Source organism: Triticum urartu, chromosome 6 (genome assembly GCF_003073215.2).
Source record: "Triticum urartu cultivar G1812 chromosome 6, Tu2.1, whole genome shotgun sequence".
In the NCBI taxonomy this organism is placed as follows: domain Eukaryota; kingdom Viridiplantae; phylum Streptophyta; class Magnoliopsida; order Poales; family Poaceae; genus Triticum; species Triticum urartu.
The window spans coordinates 311277340-311296418 of record NC_053027.1 but is presented as its reverse complement, the minus strand read 5'-3'; positions in this window follow the sequence as shown (position 1 = coordinate 311296418).

Here is a 19079-nt window from a genome sequence, read left to right as displayed (position 1 = left end):
GCTAAATTACAAACGAGTGCACATATAGGTACAATGCTTTAGTTTTGTCCTAAGTATTGATGTACTTCCTAGATATCACTGCCTACTATTTTACTTCTTGCATGCTATATTTATGATAATGGTGTTGTTCTGATGCCACTTGTTGGTTCCATCAGACTGCTTTTTCTCTATGCTTATTTACACATCAGCAAACTAGGATGTGGTTCCGCTACTTTTTGTTCATTTTACCCTACATTTTCTAATGCTAGCTATCACATCACTGCTTCGAGCCTCTGTTCATTACTTTTTTGTGTGTTCTTGATCTTCCCAAGTTGCGTGCCTAATTTGATGCTTGTATTAATTATGGACCTGCCAACCCCATCAAGCAAATATTTGTTGTTTTGGGGCTGGTACCTCGAACAAGCATAAAAATAGAGTGTAGCACATATATTGTCGTGTAAGCACACACCCATCCTTCATTAGTTTAGATGGACAATTGATGATCAATTTGAACCAGTGCATGTGATTAAAATTAATTTTACCTAAATAGAGGGTGTAGAATAAACTACAACAACTAGATTTGCAACCACGGGATGCTAACAATATCTTCAAAAACATTGCAATAGCAACGAGGCTTCATAGCAACATATGATAAGCCAACGTGTTTTAGTACATGTGAAATGTAATGCATGTGGGCTGCTTTATTGGCTTGTGCCCTCAACCTGTAAACCTATAGAATTACAAATAGTTCAGTTGTCTGCTTTGTTGTATTGCTTGATTCGAATGCTTGTTTGTTATAACCGAGTTGGCCAATATGTCAGCAGTGCCTGCTATACTATCGTAAAGAAATGGATGCCTAGTTCATTTGAGTCCATAACTTTTCCTATGAACTTCAACACAAGACTGTCTTCATAGCGTATATGAGGCCACATTGTTAACTGCTTTCTTAAATTATTTCAACTGCTTAGATGCCTTGGCAACTTAAATATAGCGGTGCTACACTCCCTTTCAACTAGGGATGGCAAGTGGGTCCCGTTTAATCACGATTAAAGTCCACCAGTGGTATGATAGTTCAAAAGATTTTATGTTTTTTGAGGAAAATGAACTAGGGAGCTAGCAAAAACTAAATAGATGGGACTAGCGGGTGTCATTTATTTGGCACTTACATCCCTAGTTTCATCTTACGATTTTAATTTCTTTTCGGCTGATGCTGCTTCGAACCATTGAAATATAGCCTACAATGCTCAGCAATAATTCGTATGTCATTTACCATGTAATCTTACTGCCTGGATCATGCGATAACTATCTCTTACTATTGTCCAGCAAAGAGCTTTCAGGATGCCGTTCACACTAGGACACAAATGTACAATCCTAGAATCTATTTGTGGAAGCAGTGAGCCATCCATGTTACCAGATGGTGGCAGTTCAGAGGCAAAACCTCGAGAGCAGTCTGAGCACATATATTATAGTTCTTGAGGCTCTACTAGAGGCAGAAAGAGATGGTGTGGCTGCAATGAATCAGGTAATCTCGATCTTGACGCTGGAAATTGTGCAATTAGCTGCACGCATTATGCAAGCAACCCAAGAATTGCAGGAAGTAAGAATGTTGCATTTCAAGACGGAGGAGGTCCTGTTGTTTTTGCTAACTAAAGCCCACGGTAATCCTAGGTCTTCTTTAGATATGAGTTGAAATTGTCATTAGATTATTGTACTTTCATGTTGTGTCATGTCTCTGAATGGATTATGTTGTAAGACCCCCTATGTTGTCCATGTGTTTTAATGATCTAAATTTTTTAGGCGAGGTAATCCTCAGTACTTGTATGATTGTCATAAGGTGAACTATTTTTCGTGTGAGCATATTGTATTGGTTGAAATAACTGTTTGACTCAAAGTGTATCCAACCTACTGAATTCGAAGATCACGACATTTCTAAATCATAATCATATATAAAGGTGGAATAATTCTTTGTCGTGGTTTTGAAGAAATAACTAACAAAACATAGAATTATCTATGGATATTCCTAATCGAATACAAATTGGATCTGAATTTAGTTGCGAGGGCCTGGGGTAAATGTGACTGCTAATTCCCCCGAGTTTTGAACGAAGCGGCTAAACACCCACTATCATTTATGGGCTGCGCGAAGCAAGTGTTTGCGAGATGGAAATTACTGTCTACCCCTGACACTTGACATCCTAATCAACCGGATTTACACTACTGTCGATAGGGGTAGACTAGTAACTTCAATCAGACATAACACAGCCGCCTCTGAGCCCATTCAGACACGATGGGTGCCAAACGTGGGCGGCAAAACACATTTGATTCAAGCTCGTCTGAAAGACACATGTCTCTCACTCCATTTCCCCATTCATACACGGTGAGCGGCAAAACAAACTCTCCTCGCCCAAAATCGATTTAGGAAAATATTTTAAATAGGGGCAGATGTGTAACTTCCCTTAGACGTGACACAACCTCCCTGCCTGTCAGCCCCATTCATACACCATGGGCGCCAATCGTGGGTGGAAAAACACCCTCTCCTTGCCCGAAATCGCTACCGACAAATATTTGGGAGATGCGAGATTACCGTCCTATCCCCAACCGATGTGATGTCCAAAATTTTAAAAGGGGGATAAATTCTTAACGTTCCCACATTTCAGACAAGCGCGTCCCAAAGTTTGAGATCCCCCTCCCCCTCCATTTCCCCATTCATACACCTTCGGCGCCACAACAACCTCCCCACTTTGGCCAGCCTCCTCTGTCCGCCACCCCATCCTCCACTTTGCCAGAGCCGCTACCCCTACCCCGTCGTCCACTGAAAGAGATGGATGTCTCTCATCCACTGTGCCGGACCAGGATCCTTTCATCACGTCCACTCGCTTCATCGGCGCCGTCGTCCACCTTGCCTTTGCCGGTCCGATGACCGCCTCGTCCACGGCAACATGATTTATCCCCCGATCGGCCGTCTGTCGTCTAAAGTCTTCTTCCATGCCGCCGACAGCCATCACACCCGCAGCACCCTCAACGTATCAGCAGGGGCCTACATGGCGTCGCAAGAGAGGTGGTACTCTTCCATATGTTCTTAAGTTATTGATCTCACCCGGAAAATAGATCATAAATTGTTTACTGTACTTATCTTGTCAGTACCAAATCATAGTGGCTAGTTGAAAGCAAACATTGGTTGCGAAGTAGCTTTGTCCGGTTTGCACCTTCAGATTTGCCATGGCACGGTCACTATACTTGTAAAGCTTATGGTTTCCCCCCTTTATATTCACTACCATCATCGTAGGTGCTTCGTGTCGTGCTAGCACTACTCCTCAAGACCTCAACCCATCAAGCGAAACAACATGCCACTCATAATTCCAAAGCTTAGGTGTTGAAATACGAATCTGATATGATGCTCATATTACTAACAACAGAGAATGTTTAATTGGTCAGTTAATGTTCCTATATTCGTTTCGAAAAGTATGTGCGCCACCCACTAGTCCAGCTAGTTCCACTTTCCTGATTTTACTCTTGATGCTTAGGGTTTTCCCCTTTTATCTACTCTACTATGATCTGCGTAGGTGCTTTTTGTCGTACTAGCATTACTCCACCATTCAAGCTAAACAACACAACACTCAAAATTCTAAAGCTTAGTTGTTCAAATATGATTGTGATATGATACTGATATTAGTTAACAGACACATTTAATTGGTTAGCTAAAGGTCCCACTTGAGTTTCCAAATGCATGTCGCGGCATATAGAGAGACAGCAGAATTGAATTTCTTTGTCACTTGTTGATTGTACTTTCTTGTCCATACCAATCTTAATTGTTATTTCAACGCAAACATCAGTTGCTAACTCCCCTTTGTGCGGTTTGCAGCTTCAGATCTGCCATCCCACTGCCACGGGCAACACTAGACTCATCATGCTTACGGTTTCCCCATTTTATGATGAGCATGATCAGCCTACGTGGTTCGTGTCGTAATAGCACTGCTCCACCCATAGAGCTAAACAAGCTTAGTTGTACAAATTCAAATATGATATTATGCTGATATTAGTAAAACCGAGAGATGTTTAATTGGTCAGCTAAATGTTCCTACTTTAGTTTCGAAATGCATGTGATCCACATATGGACAGACTAGAAGGAATAGTATTTCTATGTGTGCTCTGGTTCATCTTGGGTGGGCAACCGACATTGTATAGAAAGACTTTTAATATCTTCAATCTGCATGCTCATTAGCTCTTCTTTAAGATGATCCTCTTCTTTTATTTAATAAGTATGTTCCTTGTTGGTAAGTGTAGCATAGATATTTGCGGTCAACTGGTCAGGTCGAGCTGTTCACCCTTAGTATATTTTGAATCTGTCAGGTCAGGTCGACTTGTTCTTCTTTACTATATGTTGAAGCTGTCATCTACAAAGTATCATCACTTCTAGAGCTCTCATATTTTGAGCATTAGGCCACATTATAGTAATGCACACACCAAATTACAGCATCCATGGTATCTCTCAGAAGAATTGCAGAGATAGCACAAAGGGGTTTACAGGGAGGCAATTTTTGATTAGAATCACATCTGCATTACAAAGATAATCTCACTTGTTTTTATTGTTTCATGTATGTCAGGTATTGAACATTATCAAAATGAATATGAGAATGGGTGCACGAGAGGAATATTGCGGAATAATCCACTAGCTAACAAACTTGGCATGGTGGAGGATGGCCTATCTTATTCACCCATCAAGGTGCTAGCTCTAACTTGGCAAGGTTGTATTGGTCGCACATATTTTGCATCTGACCTCTTGCATTACTTCTACTTTGTTACACCATCTTCTTAGTTTAAGCATCATATATGAGTATATGCCATAACTATCCATTTTCTATACCTCTTCCATGTGTCGTCATACTATGTTTTTCCAGTCAAACGTTGTTCTTTTGTAATAGATGTCCAAAAGGAAGAGGGTGAGTGCAGATCCTCAGAGGGTACAAACTAGGTGTTTGGAAAAGGTATTGATACCTGTTAAATCAGATAGATCAATAGCCACAGAAAACACAGGCCCAACTGTACCACACTTTACCCCTACTCCACTTGCCAAACCCCTATTATTACTACTGAGAGCCTAGCGTCAGGTACTGTCTATGATATCAATTCAAAAATTGTACTCCTAAATTTCTGCATGTGCCTTACCTTCTCTCTTGTATGAAAACTAATTTTAGATGAATCTCCTTGCTCAAAGCATCATAGGATCTCACAACAATACTGGGCTCTGCATTGCTCTTGTCAATACCTCTTACCCTTTGTCAGCATACTTACACTCATTGTTGTTTGATTATGTAGCATCACTGTAAATGTTCGCTTCTTTGTCCTCCCTTTGCTTGAAATTATAAGATCTATATTTACTCTTAGATAAATGTATAATTAACACAATGGTTATGAAGTTTTGGATTGCTCATGTAAGTACCTGCTGTCATGTACTCCCTTCATATCGAATTAATTATTGATCAATTGGATGTATTTATAACTTAATAGTGCTAGATACATCCATTTGAGCAACCAATAATAATAGACGGTGGTGGTATTATTGTACTTGCATCGCGAGATAGTTGATTGTCTAGCATTACTCTGCATCTTATTGCCCTGCCCTCCACTTTCTCCAAATTATCATATCTACATTTACTCTTAACAAAATGTTGAATAAATCCAATGCCACTGCACACGTTGATGTGTGCATTCCTCTTGTCAGTACATTTTGCCTTCTAACACTGTACCTAATTAATTGTTATTTGATTATGTATTATCAATGTGCACCCGAGCTTCGTTATCCTCTATTTCTTCCAATATTATTTGATCTATATTTACTCTTTGAAAAATGTAGAATAATGGCAACGCTTATAAAGTTTCTCTGGGGAATTTATTGGATTATCTTCCATCAACATGGAGAAGGGAATTCTCCAGCCCGTGTTAACATGTAATGTAAGTTCATCCTTCTCAAGACTTCAAACTTTGTTCTAGTATAGATTTGGATAGGAATCATTTCCTCCACTGCTGTTTACTTTGCTGTTTACATCTGATTGGATGTTTGCAACAACTACCAGTTTTAAATTGTAGTTGTAAAAACATGTTCCTTAGGTAGAATAGATCCATTTATTTGCTTATATAATTGTGAAACCTGTTACATGTCTCCTTGTTTCTCTTTCAGAGTCGTATCTCTTATGCCAGGCAGAACTTTACGGAAGATAGTGAGCCAAATCATCTGGAAAAGAGCGAGATGACCCCAAGGTCCTGTCTTGGTGAAGACAGTGAGTTGAAGCTACTTACAAACAGCTGTGAGACAACCTCTCTGTAGTCACTACCTTAATCAGTTCGACTTCTTCTGTCTCAACTTAAAGCGGAAAGGCTTGCTTCATCTCAGCTCTGACTTGAAGTCAAAGATGCAATGACGATCTCGGAGGACTACCTTGCGCACTATGGTGCTATAAACCTAGGGATGGAGCATCTAAGGTTGACACAATTGAGGTCTCATCAGCTTGTTTGGCTACTTTCGGAGCCTGGCCTGGCCATGCCTAGTGCCTTCTGAAGTGTCCTCAGTTTTGTATATTCTTTTATCGGCGTGTTTATATGCACTGGTGGTGACCTTTGATGCCAGTGTATGTAATCCGCGGTCATGTTGCGCTTCATTATCACCGGTAGCAAACTTTGATTCCTAGTGGATGTAATATGCCTTAATTTCTTTATTGTATAGTCTAGGTTTATTTTTGGTCGGTATGCTATAATTTAGGCCGGAAGGTTTAGTGGATCTCAGTGTTGTCGGTCTTCAGGACGGCCCGTTACTCATATGGGCCAAAACGTGGGCCTATAATCATCTTGGGCCATTAGCAGGTATAAACCTATAGTAGTTTCCCACCTTTAACGGGCCGAGTAAAGTTCTGGCCAGCTGGGCTAGAGAATACCATTGGCTTTTAACATGCTAAAACCTAGATTGGGCTAGCGTTGAGCCAAAAAATTCACGGGCCAATACAGGCAGAAACTACCTAAGGCCCATGTTTGGCCCAAATAGGATGAGGAGTTAACACGCCAAAATATATTTCGGGCATGGGTGGCCCAGTAAAATTACGGGCTTTAAGCAGGCCGGTATCCACACGGGCCATAGGCCCAAAAGCGTCACGGGCCATTATCAGATGGGCTGTAAGTAGGCCGGACTCAACGTGGTCTATAATTAGGCCTAGCTTTTACACGGGCGATTAACATGCGGATAGGCCTGTTGGGCTGAACTTTATCCACGAAGACTATGGGTCGTTAAGAGGCCTAAAGTTACTTCCGACAACAACTAGCTCAGTTTCTGCATGGGCCGTTCAATGGCCTAAAGTTAAACCGGGCCGACGACGTCCGAGATGCACCACCGGCCGCTAACAGGACGAAACTATTATCGGGCTGAACTGGTAAACGGGCATTTAATAAGCTAAAATACAATTCTGTCTTAGAATGGGCCCAAAAGAACAGTAGCCTATTAATGGGCATGATCCGATATGGGTCGTAATTTGGCCCAAAAGATGGTAGTCTGTGAACGGGCCTGATCTGATATGGGCCCCAATTTAACCCAAAACATGGCAGGCTGTTAATGGGCCAGCCCACTAGTGTCTGAAAAAAGATGGTGGGCCTTTAGCTGGGCCGGCCTTTTTACCTAAAATGGGCCACTATTGGGCTGTGCCACGTGTCGACATATCATTGGCATCTTTCATCCATTGTAGGAATGACATCTGTCCCAATGATTAGCTGACACGTGCATTATTCTATGAATGAGAATTTTACAGGTGGAAAATCCCCATTGGCCGGGGTTGTTAACGGTTATCGGATCCAAACCGGAACCCGATAGCTTAACGGCGACCCATTACGGTGGATGCCATGTGTCGGTCACCCTTGACGAAAGCACTTCTATGACGTGCGATTTATCGTCATGGAAGTGGACACTTCCATGATGATAATTTTGGTAATGTCATGGAACACTTCTACGACAGCACACGTATGAATATCTTGATTCTGTCATAAAATCGTCATGGATGTACATGCGTGACAAAAAATGTGACCTACTGTGACAAACACGTATCATCACGAAAGTGTATTTTTTTGTAGTGTATGGTTAGAATTTATTCTTAATACTTTTCTCGTAATTGCGGATGCTTGCGAGGGGGTTAATCATAAGTAGGAGGTTTGTTCAAGTAAGAACATCACCTAAGCACCGATCCACCCACATATCAAATTATCAAAGTAGCACCTAAGCACCTAAGTATCGATCCACCCAAACATGAGGGATTTTTTGAGCTAGTTGCATCTAACCCACCCAAAAAACTATCCAACCCAAGAGGTGCTAATTGGAGCTAGTTATCCTAGTGCATTTATTGTCAATCTAACCCTGTCATCCAAGCACCTCTTTGGATGGAGTTAGTTCAGGGTTAGTCATGAGCTAGAATCTAACTATAACCTCTAGCTAAGTTGAGTATCCAAACAGGGCTATGTTGTTGTTGTTGTTGTTGCTGCTGCTCTTCTATGTATATCGAGACATCATCAAAACATTAAGGTAACACTCTTCCTTGTTGCTATGTAGCCTCAGATTGCATATTTAGACATTAAGCACAGTGCATGTTACTATGTAGCCTCAGATATATTACATATGACCCTAGTTAACCTAACAATAAATGGGTTACAGATATATATTCAGTTAAAAGTCTGATTCACCGATTTGTCCCGTATTAGCCCCCAGCCTATATGGTACCAGCTACCAATATCCAGAACAGTGAGTACATCTAAGCCATGGGATGAAACTAACCTCAACGGAAAATAGCAGTCCTTCCCAAAATTGTCCTGTGTAGGTACATCGAGAGGCATGTTAAGCACAACAGGCTAAACATCAATAAAAATTATCCATGGCAGACAAAATAATCTCCAAAATATAGCTTCAGTGTGCAGGTTTAAGCACACTAGTAAAGCAAAACAACTGGAAAGATGTTTTAGCTGCAACAGGCCTAACATTTACACTAAAAAAAGACACATCCGTGACATTTTGAGTCGAACAATTTTTTTTCTGTCATACATATGACACTTCTATGACAATAATTGTGACAAAACCCGGGATCATCGTAGATGTGGTGGCCTCCTACTTCTATGACAAAAAATCATGACAGAAAATGGGCTTTTTCGTCTGTGATGGCCTGGCTTATTAGGGATGATAGACTACTCATATCAATAAGGAATTCCTTGTATTCCGGGAGCCCATTCGGACAGAACTCCAAAGTTAAGCGTGCTCAGCTTGGAGTAGTGTCAGGATGGGTGACCGACCGGGAAGTTGCTCCCAGGTGCGCATGAGTGAGGACAAAGTGCGCAGAAAAGACTAGTATTGATCTGTGGGGCCAGTCTAGATCCCGCCAGGAGTAACGACCACCGGCGGGTGTGTCTGGGGCGTTACAAGTTGGTATCAGAGCCGACCCTCGCGGTTACACGGATGGTTGCGGACAGGTGCGTGGTCATGTTGTTCATGACGTCTGTGACCCGTCGTGGCACACGACATGGCACATGTACAAGACTGGAAGCACAGACGTATTTGCCAAGAGGGAACGTTCCTGTGGCCCGACGAGGACGTCGGTTCCTCTGAGTGGGGGTGTATGTGATGGCCTGGCTTATTAGGGATGATAGACTACTCATATCAATAAGGAATTCCTTCTTTTCCGGGAGCCCATTCGGACAGAACTCCAAAGTTAAGCGTGCTCATATTGAAGGCATATGTCGCAAGTTAGGTAATCTTCACAACATCCCATGGAATATGATAATAAAAGGGGAGACAACATAGTTGGCTTACACTCGCCACGTCAATCAAGTACATAAATAACATTACATCATCCAAACACTCATGGCCCGACTACGGCGCCAAAATAAAAGAGAACCCAACATGCGACAACGGTCCTGTTCACCCCCAACTGGGCACCACTACTGATCATCGGGAAAGGAAACATAGTAACGTTGAGAGTCTTCCTCGAACTCCCACTTGAGCTCAAGTGCGTCTCCTGGAGCGGAATCATCAGGCCCTGCATCTGGTGTAATAGTAATCTGTGAGCCACAAGGACTCAGCAATCTCACACCCTCGCGATCAAGACTATTTAAGCTTATAGGTAAGGCAAGGTAAATAATGAGTGGAGATGCAGCAAGCGACTAGCAAGTATGGTGGCTAACTTATTCGCAAAAGAGAGCGAGAAGAGGAGGCAAAGCACGAGCGAGAAACTAGGGAGCAACCTGCGCAAACATTACTCCAACACCGTGTCCGCTTCCCGAACTCCGCCGAGAAGAGGCCATCACAGTAACACACTCAGTTGATTCATTTTAATTAATTAAGGTTCAAGTTATCTACAACCGGACATTAAAAAATTCCCATCTGCCCATAACCGCGGGCACGGCTTTCAAAAGTTCAGTCCCTGCAGGGAAGTACCAACTTAGCCCATCACAAGCTCTCACGGTCAATGAAGGAATAGACCTCCTCCCGAGACGTTCCGATCAGACTCGGTATCTCGGTTACTCAAGACACTTTGACAGACTAAAACAAGACCAGCAACACCGCCCGAATGTGCCGACAAATCTCGATAGGAGCTGCACATATCTCTTTCTCAGGGCACACTTAGATGAGACTAGCTACGAGTAAAGCCAACCCTCAAGTTTCCCCGAGGTGGCCCCGCAGGCAGCTCAGTTCGGACCAACACTCAGAGGGAGCACTGGCCCAGGGGGGGGGGTTAAAATAAGATGACCCTTGGGCTCAAGTAACCCAAGGGAAAAAGAGGCTAGGTGGAGAATGGTAAAACCAACGTTGGGCATTGCTGGAAAAGCTTTAATCAAGGCGAACTATCAAGGGGTTCCCATTATAACCCAACCGCGTAAGGAACGCAAAATCCGGGAACATAACACTGATATGATGGAAACTAGGGCGGCAAGAGTGGAACAAAACACTAGGCGAGAGGCCGAGCCTTACACCCTTTACCAAGTATATAGATGCATTAAGATAACCAGATAATATAATGATATCCCAATAAGTAAATAAATGTTCCATCAAGGAACGGCCTTCAATCTTCACCTGCAACTAGCAACGCTATAAGAGGGGCTGAGCAAAGCGGTAACATAGCCAATCAACGGTTTGCTTGGACAATGGTGGGTTAGAGGTTTGACATGGCAATTTGGGAGGCTTGAAAGCAAATGGTAGGCATCGTAGCATTGGCATAGCAAAAGAGCGAGCACGCTAGCATAGCGAAGATAGTAGTGATTTCGAGGGTATGATCATCTTGCCTGCACAGTTGTCAAAGTTGACTGGATCCTCGAAAGAAAAATCAACGGGCTCCTCGTTAGTGAACTCATCTCCCGGCTCTACCCAAACAAGACAAACAAGCAACAAGGGCACAATCAACCACGTGCAAACTCAAACAACACAATGCAAAGATGATATGCTATGCGGGATGCGATGCGGGATGCAAATGCAAGATATGACAGGAAATGCATGAACCTGGCCTCAACTTGGAAAACCAAACGTGCCACTGGAAATATGAGATGAAATCGCTTGAAAACGATACAAAGAACGCCGGAATCGGAGTTACGGTTTGGAAATGGCAAGCGATTCAAATATGGCACCGGTCTGCGATTTACAGCAAGTAGCCAACTAAATGCAATGAGATGAACATGCTACAGCAACCAAACATGACAACAAAATACATGGCAGGGATGCATTCAAGATGCTTAACAAAAGTCTAGCACTGAGCTACGGCCAATTCATCCATTAACAGGTTCAAACAAGCATGGCAAAAATGCATATGGAAAACAGATCTCAGACTTAGTGAAATTAACACTTGTCTGGAATTTCAGATCAGGTAGCACTCTTCGGAGCAACAAAACTACATGCTACAGGACCTGAACATGGCAAAGTAAAGCATGGAATGGAGCTACTCAAATATCTTAACAAAAGTCCCTTAGTGACCTTGAGCCAAAAGGGATCAGAAAATACAATTGCAAGCATGCGAACATAGCAAAAACATAATCAGTTTTCATACTTAGTGAAAACTGGAGCAAGCTGAAATATAGCTCAAGTAGGCATGTTTACGAGCTCGATGCGCTCACTACAGAGAAAGTCATGGCAAGACAAGCATACACCCATCAAGAAGGCAGAAAATTCAACCTAGACATGGCAAGAACAATAGCATAGCATGCACGGATCAACTACAACATCATCGGCAAAATTGCAAACAAGTTGACAATCTGCCCAGATTCACAAAGTAGCAAAAGTAGAGCTCGATTGGACTGAAGCTAGGGTGCTCCATAATTGCAAATAAAGACATGGATGGATAGAGCACTACAAGATTAACAAAACATCCTTACTGCTCATCCTAAAAAGAGGCACGGATCACTAGGAAACAACAAGAACATATGGCATCATGAGATAAACATCTCAAGGACTTGGTGAAATTGCTAAGTCCCTGAAAACAGAATTAGCAAGGGCACCACTTTACAAGCTTGTACTAGTCACCACACACATCCTAAAAATACATGGGTTGCACCTCTTGAAACATGACAAAACCCTTAACAAAACACATGTAGAGCATCAGGTCATAGCATGCACACATTAATCGTGGCAAAAATGACAAAATCTTAAATGGAGTAGCAGATCTGACAATTATCTCAAGTAGCCCTCTTCTAACAGCATTTCGGGCATCAAGATAAACTCAAATGCAAATGATTCAATGGAATGAAATGATGTACTCTCTGAGAAGAACACTTTGATATGCTATATGCATGAATCGGAGCTATGGATGCAAAGTTATGGAGCTAAGAACATGAGCACTTCAACTGAAAATTTCGGGAAAAAACACCTCCGGATCTAGGGTTAGACCCGGCACGCGAACCGAGGTTGGATCCGGGCTCGCCGGAGTTCCTGTACGCCGGAGCTCGCCGGAGGAAGGAGGAGGCCGGCCCGGGGCTCGCCGGAGTGGCGGCCGGAGCGCGGGGCCCGAGGGGCGGCGAGGGGCGCAGCGCTGGAGGCGGTGGGCGAGGCGGCGCGGCCGGGCGGGCGAGGCGGCGGGGATGGCGCGGCGATGCGGCGGCGAATGGATGGGCCTCGGGGGCCGGCTGCGGGCTTCCCGGGCCCGGGCGGCGCGGGGATCTGGGGACCGGGCACTGTCGAATGAGAGGCTGCCACGTGGCGGCGGTGGCGGCGGGATTTTTCATCTGGCGGCGGGCGGACACGTCCGGCCGCGCGGAGAGGAGGGGGATCTAGGTCTAGGGTGGATTTGATCCGGAAATTTCAGGGGAGATGCTATTTTATAGGTAGAGGGAGCTAGGAGAGTCCAAATGGGGTGCGGTTTGCGGCCACGCGATCGTGATCGAATGCTCTAGATGATGGAGCAGAGTTAGGTGGGTTTTGGGCCAAATTGGAGGGGTGTTGGGCTGCAACACACACGAGGCCTTTTCGGTCCCTCGGTTGACCGTTGGAGTATCAAACGAAGTCCAAATGATACGAAACTTGACAGGCGGTCTACCAGTAGTAAACCAAGGCCGCTTGGCAAGTCTCGGTCCAATCCGGAAATGTTTAATCCTCACACACGAAAGAAAGCTAGAAGTGACCACTGGAGGAGAACGAAGCGCCGGAATGCAAAACAGAGAACGGGGAAAATGCTCGAATGCATGAGACGAACACGTATGCAAATGCAATGCACATGATGACATGATAAGAGATGCATGACAACGATAACTGTTGGGGAACGTAGTAATTTCAAAAAAATTCCTACGCACATGCAAGATCATGGTGATGCATAGCAACGAGAGGGGAGAGTGTGATCTACATACCTTGTAGATCGACAACGGAAGCGTTTGGTTGATGTAGTCGTACGTCTTCACGGCCCGACCGATCAAGCACCGAAACTACGGCACCTCCAAGTTTTAGCACACGTTTAGCTCGATGACGATCCCCGGACCCCGATCCAGTAAAGTGTCGGGGAAGAGTTCCGTCAGCACGACGGCATGGTGACGATCTTGATGCACTACTGCTGCAGGGCTTTGCCTAAGCACCGCTACAATATTATTGAGGACTATGGTGGCTGGAGGCCCCGCACACGGCTAAGGAATAGATCACGTGGATCAACTTGTGTGTCTCTAGGGTGCCTCTGCCTCAGTATATAAAGGACCAAAGGGGGGAGGCGGCCGGCCAAGGAGGGCGCGCCAGGAGAGTCCTACTCCCTCTGGGAGTAGGATTCCCCCCCCCCCAATCCTAGTTGGAACATGATTCGCGGAGGGGGAAAAGAGAGAGAGGGGCCGGCCCCCTCTCCTTGTCCTATTCGGACCAAGGGAGGGGAGGGGCGCGCGGCCCATGTAGGGCTGCCTCTTCTCTTTTCCACTAAGGCCCATCATGGCCCATTTAGCTCCCGGGGGGTTCCGGTAACCTCCCGGTACTCCGGTAAAATCCCGATTTCACCCGGAACACTTCCGATATCCAAACATAGGCTTCCAATATATCAGTCTTTATGTCTCGACCATTTCGAGACTCCTCGTCATGTCCGTGATCACATCCGGGACTCCGAACAACCTTCGGTATATCAAAATGCATAAACTCATAATATAACTGTCATCGTAACCTTAAGCGTGCGGACCCTACGGGTTCGAGAACAATGTAAACATGACCGAGACACGCCTCCGGTCAATAACCAATAGCGGGACCTGGATGCCCATATTGTCTCCTACATACTCTATGAATATCTTTATCGGTCAGACCGCATAACAACATACGTTGTTCCATTTGTCATCGGTATGTTACTTGCCCGAGATTCGATCGTCGGTATTCCAATACCTAGTTCAATCTCGTTACCGGCAAGTCTGTTTACTCGTTCTGTAATACATCATCCCGCAACTAACTCATTAGTTGCAATGCTTGCAAGGCTTTAAGTGATGTGCATTACCGAGAGGGCCCAGAGATACCTCTCCGACAATCGGAGTGACAAATCCTAATCTCGAAATACGCCAACCCAACATTTACCTTTGGAGACACCTGTAGTCCTTTATAATCACCCAGTTACGTTGTGATGTTTGGTAGTACCCAAAGTGTTCCTCTGGTAAACGGGAGTTGCATAATCTCATAGTTATAGGAACATGTATATAAGTCATGAAGAAAGCAATAGCAACATACTAAACGATCGGGTGCTAAGCTAATGGAATGGGTCATCAATCAGATCATTCACTTAATGATGTGATCCCGTTAATCAAATAACAACTCATTGTTCATGGTTTGGAAACATAACCATCTTTGATTAACGAGCTAGTCAAGTAGAGGCATACTAGTGACACTTTGTTTGTCTATGTATTCACACATGTATTATGTTTCCGGTTAATACAATTCTAGCATGAATAATAAACATTTATCATGATATAAGGAAATAAATAATAACTTTATTATTGCCTCTAGGGCATATTTCCTTCAGTCTCCCACTTGCACTAGAGTCAATAATCTAGATTACCCAGTAATGATTCTAACACCCATGGAGCCTTGGTGCTGATCATGTTTTGCTCGTGGAAGAGGCTTAGTCAATGGGTCTGCAATATTCAGATCCGTATGTATCTTGCAAATCTCTATGTCTCCCACCTGGACTAGATCCCGGATGGAATTGAAGCGTCTCTTGATGTGCTTGGTTCTCTTGTGAAATCTGGATTCCTTTGCCAAGGCAATTGCACCAGTATTGTCACAAAAGATTTTCATTGGACCCGATGCACTTGGTATGACACCTAGATTGGATATGAACTCCTTCATCCAGACTCCTTCATTTGCTGCTTCCGAAGAATCTATGTACTCCGCTTCACATGTAGATCCCACTACAACGCTTTGTTTAGAACTGCACCAACTGACAGCTCCACCGTTTAATGTAAACACGTATCCGGTTTGCGATTTAGAATCGTCCGGATCAGTGTCAAAGCTTGCATCAACGTAACCTTTTACGATGAGTTCCTTGTCACCTCCATATATGAGAAACATATCCTTAGGCCTTTTCAGGTATTTCAGGATGTTCTTGACCGCTTTCCAGTGATCCACTCCTGGATTACTTTGGTACCTCCCTGCTAGACTTTTAGCAAGGCACACATCAGGTCTGGTACACAACATTGCATACATGATAGATCCTATGGCTGATGCATAGGGAACATCTTTCATATTCTCTCTATCTTCTGCAGTGGTCGGGCATTGAGTCTTACTCAACTTCACACCTTGTAACACAGGCAAGAATCCTTTCTTTGCTTGATCCATTTTGAACTTTTACAAAATTTTGTCAAGGTACGTGGTTTGTGAAAGTCCAATTAAGCGTCTTGATCTATCTCTATAGATCTTAATGCCTAATATGTAAGAAGCTTCACCGAGGTCTTTCATTGAAAAACTCTTATTCAAGTATCCCTTTATGCTATCCAGAAATTCTACATCATTTCCAATTAGTAATATGTCATCCACATATAATATCAGAAATGCTACGGAGCTCCCACTCACTTTCTTGTAAATACAGGCTTCTAAAAGTCTGTATAAAACCAAATGCTTTGATCACACTATCAAAACGTTTATTCCAACTCTGAGAAGCTTGCACCAGTCCATAAATGGATCGCTGGAGCTTGCACACTTTGTTAGCTCCCTTTGGATCGACAAAACCTTCTGGTTGCATCATATACAACTCTTCTTCCAGAAATCCATTCAGGAATGCAGTTTCGACATCCATCTGCCAAATTTCATAATCATAAAATGCGGCAATTGCTAACATGATTCGGACAGACTTAAGCATTGCTATGGGTGAGAAGGTCTCATCGTAGTCAATCCCTTGAACTTGCCGAAAACCTTTTGGGACAAGTCGAGCTTTGTAGACAGTAATATTACAGTCAGCATCAGTCTTCTTCTTGAAGATCCATTTATTCTCAATTGCTTGCCGATCATCGAGCAAGTCAACCAAAGTCCATACTTTGTTCTCATACATGGATCCCATCTCAGATTTCATGGCTTCAGGCCACTTTGCAGAATCTGGGCTGACCATCGCTTCTTCATAGTTCGTAGGTTCATCATGATCTAGTAGCATGACTTCCAGAACAGGATTACCGTACCACTCTGGCGCGGATCTTACTCTGGTTGATCTACGAGGTTCAGTAGTATCTTGTTCTGAAGTTTCATGATCATCATCATTAGCTTCCCTGCTAACTGGTGTAGGTGTCGCAGAAACAGTTTTCTGTGATGTACTACTTTCCAATAAGGGAGCAGGTACAGTTACCTCGTCAAGTTCTACTTTCCTCCCACTCACTTCTTTCGAGAGAAACTCCTTCTCCAGAAAGTTTCCGAATTTAGCAACAAAAGTCTTGCCTTCGGATCTGTGATAGAAGGTGTATCCAATAGTCTCCTTTGGATATCCTATGAAGACACATTTCTCCGATTTGGGTTCGAGCTTATCAGGTTGAAGCTTTTTCACATAAGCATCGCAGCCCCAAACTTTTAGAAACGACAACTTTGGTTTCTTGCCAAACCACAGTTCATAAGGCGTCGTCTCAACGGATTTTGATGGTGCCCTATTTAACGTGAATGCAGTTGTCTCTAGAGCGTATCCCCAAAACGATAGCGGTAAATCAGTAAGAGACATCATAGATCGCACCATATCTAGTAAAGTACGATTACGACGTTCGGACACACCATTACGCTGTGGTGTTCCGGGTGGCGTGAGTTGCGAAACTATTCCACAATTTTTCAAATGTACACCAAACTCGTAACTCAAATATTCTCCTCCACGATCAGATCGTAGAAACTATATTTTCTTGTTACGATGATTTTCAACTTCACTCTGAAATTCTTTGAACTTTTCAAACGTTTCAGACTTATGTTTCATTAAGTAGATATACCCATATCTGCTTAAGTCATCCGTGAAGGTGAGAAAATAACGATATCCGCCACGAGCCTCAATATTCATCGGACCACATACATCTGTATGTATGATTTCCAACAAATCTGTTGCTCTCTCCATAGTACCGGAGAACGGTGTTTTGGTCATCTTGCCCACGAGGCATGGTTCGCAAGTACCAAGTGATTCATAATCAAGTGGTTCCAAAAGTCCATCAGTATGGAGTTTCTTCATGCGTTTTACACCGATATGACCTAAACGACAGTGCCACAAATATGTCGCACTATCATTATCAACTCTGCATCTTTTGGTTTCAACATTATGAATATGTGTGTTACTACTATCGAGATTCAACAAGAATAGACCACTCTTCAAGGGTGCATGACCATAAAAGATATTACTCATATAAATAGAACAACCATTATTCTCAGATTTAAATGAATAACCGTCTCGCATCAAACAAGATCCAGATATAATGTTCATGCTTAACGCTGGCACTAAATAACAATTATTTAGGTCTAATATTAATCCCGAAGGTAGATGTAGAGGTAGCGTGCCGACTGCGATCACATCGACTTTGGAACCGTTTCCCACGCGCATCGTCACCTCGTCCGTAGCCAATCTTTGCTTGATCCGTAGTCCCTGTTTTGAGTTGCAAATATTAGCAACAGAACCAGTATCAAATACCCAGGTGCTACTGCGAGCATTGGTAAGGTACACATCAATAACATGTATATAACATATACCTTTGTTCACCTTGCCATCCTTCTTATCCGCCAAATACTTGGGGCAGTTCCGCTTCCAGTGACCAGTCTGTTTGCAATAGAAGCACTCAGTTTCAGGCTTAGGTCCAGGTTTGGGTTTCTTCTCTTGAGTAGCAAATTTCTTGCCGTTCTTTTTGAAGTTCCCCTTCTTCATCCCTTTGCCCTTTTTCTTGAAACTAGTGGTCTTGTTGACCATCAACACTTGATGCTCCTTCTTGATTTCTACCTCCGCAGCTTTTAGCATTGCGAAGAGCTCGGGAATAGTCTTGTTCATCCCTTGCATATTATAGTTCATCACGAAGCTCTTGTAGCTTGGTGGCAGTGATTGGAGAATTCTGTCAATGACCCAATCATCTGGAAGATTAACTCCCAATTGAATCGAGTGATTATTATACCCAGACATTTTGAGTATATGCTCACTGACAGAACTATTGTCCTCCAT